Here is a 6,477-nt window from a genome sequence, read left to right as displayed (position 1 = left end):
ATGAAATGATAGCTATATTGGGGTAAGACATACAGAATACCAGCTTTTTGCCACAATGCATTCCTGGAAAACCACATCATAAAGAGGATCATTATAAAGCAAGTCACATATTCCATAAGGGCAGGACCATAATTAGAATCTTCATTCCAAACTAAAATCTAGCATCAAATAACCCATGGCAAAATCTCATTAAAGCAAAGATGTAAAAACTATAGTCCTCCATAATCATTTAAGATAGGATAATTATTCTCCAAGTTCTTTCTTATAGGTATGAACACACGTATTATTTAGATGACCCAACATGAGTTAAAAGATAAATATAATTTATATAAAATTAGCCTAAATCTGATATGGTAAAAATGGTAGGTAGTTAATAATAATTATTTGCACTCTCCTAGAAATCCTAAGCAATCTGGTGTAGGCTCCTAATAAAATGGCACCTAAAGAAATCTAATCAAATGCCTTCTTTTTCATCAATAAATTCCTCTCAAATAAGCAGAAGCAACGTGTTTCTTCCACTGTAAAGCAGTGTTTAAAGGTCAGGGTTTATTTAACATTACTCCTCTTCACCCTACCCTAACTTTTAATCAAAGTTTTCAGTAAAAATAATAAGTACTATTAAATCATTTTTTTACATCTTTCCCTATCCCAGAACCTAACTGCACTTTGGTGATAAGCTACCAGACCACACATACTTCACTGAAAAGACAGAAAATAATTACAACCCATTAACAAGAAGCTTCAAAACATTTTTCACAGAATTGTAAAGCAAGAATACAACCTATTACTTTTGTGTTGTCTTTGAGATAAAGCATGAAGAGTATATAGATGATGTGAACTAAAATCAAAATATTAGTTACCGGCCGAGCATGGTGGCTTACACCTGTAATCCCAGCACTTTGGGAGGCCGAGGGAGGGGGATCACCTGAGGTCAGGAGTTCGAGAACAGCCTGGCCAGCATGATGAAACCTCATGTCTACTAAAAATACAAAAAAAAAAAAAAAATTAGCCAGGTGTGGTGGCACACGCCTGTAATCCCAGCTACTCAGGAGGCTGAGGCAGAAGAATCGCTTGAACCCGGGAGGCAGAGGTTGCAGTGAGCCGAGATTGTGCCACTGCACTCCAGCCCGGGTGACAGAGCAAGACTCCATCTCAAAAAAACAAAACAAAACAAAACAAAAAACAGTTACTTAGGCAGCTTCAAATATATGGCATGAAAAAATGTAAACAATGAGGCCAGCCACTGTGTTCCTTCTATCCTTGAAAAAGAGGCCTGTTATGTTGTTTAAAGATTCCTATAAAGCCTCTTTTAAAATACAATTACCATTCTTTATTTTGATATTGTGCAGGATTCATACTTATAATCATAACCTTTTTTTTTTTTGAGACGGAGTCTCGCTCTGTCGCCCAGGCTGGAGTGCAGTGCCGCAATCTCGGCTCACTGCAAGCTCTGCCTCCCGGGTTCACGCCATTCTCCTGCCTCAGCCTCTCTGAGTAGCTGGGACTACAGGCGCCCGCCACCACGCCCGGCTAAATTTTTTGTATTTTTAGTAGAGACGGGGTTTCACCGTGGTCTCGATCTCCTGACCTCGTGATCCGCCCGCCTCGGCCTCCCAAAGTGCTGGGATTACAAGCGTGAGCCACCGCGCCCGGCCAATCATAACCTTTCTGCAGAGTCATAATTTATTTTTCTCAGGGAATACAAATGACTTTTAGTAACGGAAAATAATTAATGACCAACAGACTTTAAGATAATACCCTTTGGGAGGATTAGTAATTAGAGAAGCAAAAGAATGGTCAATCTAACAAGCAAGGTCCTGATGAACTAGTACAATAACAATTCACTATACCAGTGATGATGGTGGTAGCCGCAGCTAACACTTAACAGGCCCTCTGTCAAGGGCTCTACACGCCTTATTTCACTTTATCCTTACGACTCCATGGAGATAGTGGTAGTACTAACCCCGAAGTTAGTACTACCACTATCTCCATTTACAAATGATGAAACTGGGGTTTAGAGAAATTAAGTAACTTGCCTGAGGACAGATGGTTGCCAAGCGTCAGAAGTGGAATGTGAACAAAGGCAAACTGCCTTCTTTCAGCTCAACCTAGAAATAACCATAAACAAAGGTATAGCTGTCCAGGATTGCTGATGCAGCACAAATGGAAAAAAACAGATAAAACTGAAATTTCCATATTTGCTGCATAAAGTACTTATGCCTATATGATACACTAGAAAGAACATGGGTGTGAAATCATAAGGCCCTGCATTCCAATATTGGATCCATCACTGGAAAAGTCACTGGACTTTCCTGAAGCTGTTACCTCGTCTATAAATACAAAAGGGCAATGATGTCAACCTCACTGGACTGTAGAGAGGATTCAATCAGATGACTTGGAAAAGATTTCCAGAACAGTTCCTAGCATGCAGTAGGAGATCCATAAATGGTAAGACTTGCCTCACTTGGCCTCTGCTCTCACAAATTAGAAATACAAGTGGAATCCACAAACATTTATTTACTAGAAAATTTTTTATTTTTATGTTTAAATGTATATATGTTCGTTATACAAATTTATTAATTTGCATTGTGTATGCACAAACATTTTAACAAGATATTTCGGAAGGCAACTGGACAGTATCTATCAAAATAGAAGAGTGTGATTATTAGAAATACCATAGACACATATTTTTACAAGAACGTTTTTAAATGTACACTCCAAATAGTCCCAATCCCTAAAGCTATAACCACCTTTACAGTTTCATGTGTGGTACCCAGAAAGATTCCCTGCACACGAACACGTATGTATCCACAGAGCCTCTAAAACACATATACACAAACACAAATGGAAGCGTCCTATAATTTATGTACTTTTTAACTTCATCCTATTAGACCTTGCCATAATAACCTATATGTGTGTGTATACATACACACACATATATACATATATACGTATATGTGTGTGTATATATGTATATTTTTTTAACCATGCACAAGATGTTGAACCAACTAATAACCCCACCAACAAAGCAATTTCTCATCTAGGAATCCATAATAGCCCAAAACACATGCAGGCATATAATAATCATTCTTGATATTCTAACTGATAATTTGGCATATCTTGAAATCATGGACCAAACTAACAGCCAAAGTTGTTCACATCCTTACCATCCCTGTCTTTTTGTGGGCACTTGGAAATTATATTACAAACCCTCCAACTACAAACCCCAACATTGGTGTTTCACTTTCTGTCCAATAGGGAACATCCCACTACTATATAAAAAGGCTCTCGCCCATGCTTCTCCTTGCTCCTTCTGCCTCCTGACCAACCCTTGTGCTTCTCCACGTGGCCTGCATGGTGTGGCATGCCTCCCTCCTCTTGGAAACTGTGAGAAATAAACTCTTCTTTCAAAGGCAACTTGTCTCTACGTCTGTCAACGTATAATATCTGATTAAAACAAACCCTGGGTGCATTTTTAAATAAGGTGCATGATGATGGATTACTAGGATGTTAACTCAGGCATTCTTTATAACAATAAAAAATTAAAAGCAGAAGAGACAGGTTAAATTATAGTATATCTACATTATGGATTATCTATAATTTAAAAGTCCACATGATACAGGTTTAAGACATAGCTGAGTAAAAAAAAAAAAAGAGCAAGTCTCAGAACAGCATGTACAGCACGGGTCAACTGTAATTTCTTTTTTTTTTTTTTTTTTTTTTTTTTTTTGAGACAGAGTCTCGTTCTGTCACCCAGGCTGGAGTGCAGTGGTGCAATCTCGGCTCACTGCATCCTCTGCCTCCCGGGTTCAAGCGATTCTCCTGCCTCAGCCTCCCGAGTAGCTGGGACTACAGGCACCCACCACCATGCCCAGCTAATTTTTTGTATTTTTAGCAGAGACGGGGTTTTACCATATTGGCCAAACTGGTCTCGAACTCCTGACCTCGTGATCCGCCTGCCTTGGCCTCCCAAAGTGCTGGGATTACAGGCGTAAGCCACCGTGCCCGGCCTGTAATTTCTTAATTATATAGGTGTGGATGTCTATTGTAAAATGATATGCACAAAATTGTTAATGGTGATTACCACTCAAAAGTGGGATAAAGAGGACACAGAGAGAAGGATTGTGACTTTTTACTCTAAATATTTCTATACTGAGGTTTTTATAAACATGTATTATATATATAGATTGCATACTTTTCTAAAATGAAGATAAAGACTGTACTAGTCATCTATTGCTGTATAAAAAATTATTACAAATTTAACAGCTTTAAACAACACACATAAATTTTCTCATGTTTCTGCAGGTCAGAAGTCCAGGCACAGCTGAACTGGGTCCTCTGTTTAGGGCCACGGAAGGGTGCAATCATGATTGCACCAGACCTGGGTTCTCATCTAGAGGCTCTATTAGGGAAGGATTCACTTCCCGACTCGTGTGGATGTCAGCAGCATTCAGTTCCTTATGGCTATCTGATTCATGTATGATTTATGGCAGCTGCTTCTTCCAAAGCCAACAAATGGAATGACAGCAAGTCTACTAGCAAGATGAAGTAATGTAATCCTGGGAATAATATCCCATTACCATTGCCATAATTTATTGGTTAGAACCAAGTCACAGGTCCTGCCCATACTCAAGGGGAGGGGATTATGTAAGGGTATGAACACCAGAAGAAGGATCATGAAGACCACCATCAAGACAATTAAGGTCTTTATCAGACCTCCATGGTTAAGTATCTGAAGGCTGATCAGAAAGATAATATATATTGATATAGCTCATGATTGTAGATCTAAATGAAATTAACCAAACTATACATGCATGAGATCTAAGTCTATGGTCTCCTTAGTAACACTGTCTAAAGTCATGCTCCAAACTCAAATATAACTAAAATATTTCATTGTCAAGAAAATAGGCAGATAGGCCAGGCATGGTGGCTCATGCCTGTAATCCCAGCACTTTGGGAGGCCAAGGTGGGCATATCACTTAAGGTCAGGAATTCGAGACCAGCCTGGCCAACATAGTGAAACCATGTCTCTACTAAACACAAAAATTAGCCAGGCATGGTGGTGCGTGCCTGTAATCCCAGCTACTCTGGAGGCTGAGGCAGGAGAATCGCTTGAACCTGGGAGGCAGAGGTTGAAGTGAGCTGAGATTGTGCCACTGCACTCTAGCCCAGGTGACAGAGTAAGACTCCATCTCAAAAAAATAGAAAAGAAAAAAGGCAGATATTTGACATAAAAATGCAGTAACAGATATATAATAGCAATGCAATGTGGAACAGTAGTTTTTCTTATAGAAAATATGGGTAATAAGATTACCGTAAACCAAAAAATATGAAAAATGAAAGCAAAGAAGAGAACCAGGACAGGACCACTAGCTAAGTGTTGAAGCTGTCTGATGTGAAATGCTAAGTACACTAGTATATAATGTATACTTGGAGGAAAAAATAAGGCATGAGAATAAGCCAGATGGAGTATGACCTCACCATACTTCTAACAAGTTTGGAACAAGGCTATATACCATATCGTACAGGAAGAATAAAAGGAAAGGAAAGGTGCCATCTCTACTGAATAGGGAGTCCTAACAAAAAGGCTTCAAAAGGACTCTGCATCTTTAATAATATAAATAAGGCTAGGACACAAACAGCATCATCTAAAATGCCATTAGAAATACTTCACATACAAAAAAGTCTAAGTAAAGCAGGATTTTATAAAGTGATCAAAAAAGAAACACTAAGGGGGAAAAATCTTTTAAGATTAAAGAGGTTTTTCAAAGGACAAGTTGAAGTGGCTGTAAAATTTATGAGGCAGCATTAAACTTCAGTTCTAAGTAACAATAAATTATTCACTATAAAAACATACATGTGTCAAATATCATAAGCCTCTTAAACTTTTTAAAACAATTTCTTGCAGAACTGATTAGATATATTAGGTCAAGATTAGCAGATACTAACTTTTTCATTAGCACACTATGATCACTCAAAGTAAAGGAGGAAATTTAGAAAAGAAATAAGACAGAACCGTCAGTAGCCAATTCACCACCACATGTGATCTGATGTCACACATGATACATATTTCACCTTAAGATCAGTTTTCTTGGCTGGGTGCGGTGGCTCACACTTGTAATCCCAGCACTTTGGGAGGCCGAGACGGATGGATCACGAGGTCAGGAGATCAAGACCACGGTGAAACCCCGTCTCTACTAAAAATACAAAAAAATTAGCTGGGCGTGGTGGTGGGCGCCTGTAGTCCCAGCTACTCGGAGAGGCTGAGGCAGGAGAATGGCGTGAACCCGGGAGGCGGAGCTAGCAGTGAGCCGAGACTGCGCCACTGCACTCCAGCCTGGGCGACAGAGCAAGACTCCGTCTCAAAAAAAAAAAAAAAAAAAAAAAAAAAAGATCAGTTTTCTTGGCTTTAGCTAAAGTAAATGTTAGTTTTATTTTAAATGTCTTCATGTATGTAGAAACTACAAATATCTGTTA

The 6,477-nt window shown here is 38.9% G+C and overlaps 1 protein-coding gene and 2 long non-coding RNA genes across 5 annotated transcripts in view; 2 read left to right on the top strand and 1 right to left on the bottom strand.

The window, feature by feature from the left end:
- The window catches only part of LOC129463230 (keratin, type I cytoskeletal 17-like), a 66,323-nt gene that overhangs the window by 24,569 nt on the left and 35,277 nt on the right, over window positions 1–6,477 (top strand).
- The window catches only part of LOC129463239 (uncharacterized), a 44,582-nt gene that overhangs the window by 14,062 nt on the left and 24,043 nt on the right, over window positions 1–6,477 (bottom strand). The window contains exons 5-6 of one of the 3 annotated variants that reach the window (XR_010115590.1): window positions 2,944–3,430; window positions 2,239–2,907 (exon numbers count right to left, since the gene is read on the bottom strand). The exons of 1 other annotated variant lie outside the window; for it this stretch is intronic. This is a non-coding gene — a long non-coding RNA (uncharacterized lncRNA). Of the gene's footprint in view, window positions 1–1,996; window positions 2,109–2,238; window positions 2,908–2,943; window positions 3,431–6,477 lie in introns of those variants that run through there. One more of the 3 variants, XR_008651055.2, reaches the window with a different exon arrangement.
- LOC134732433 (uncharacterized) overlaps window positions 1–6,477 on the top strand; it is a 27,974-nt gene extending 21,497 nt beyond the window's left edge. Inside the window, exon 3 of the long non-coding RNA XR_010115595.1 lies at window positions 4,306–6,477. This is a non-coding gene — a long non-coding RNA (uncharacterized lncRNA). The remainder of the gene's footprint in view (window positions 1–4,305) is intronic.

The sequence above is a fragment of the Symphalangus syndactylus genome, chromosome 14 (assembly GCF_028878055.3).
Source record: "Symphalangus syndactylus isolate Jambi chromosome 14, NHGRI_mSymSyn1-v2.1_pri, whole genome shotgun sequence".
In the NCBI taxonomy this organism is placed as follows: Eukaryota; Metazoa; Chordata; class Mammalia; order Primates; family Hylobatidae; genus Symphalangus; species Symphalangus syndactylus.
This window is presented reverse-complemented; position numbering and strand designations above follow the sequence as displayed.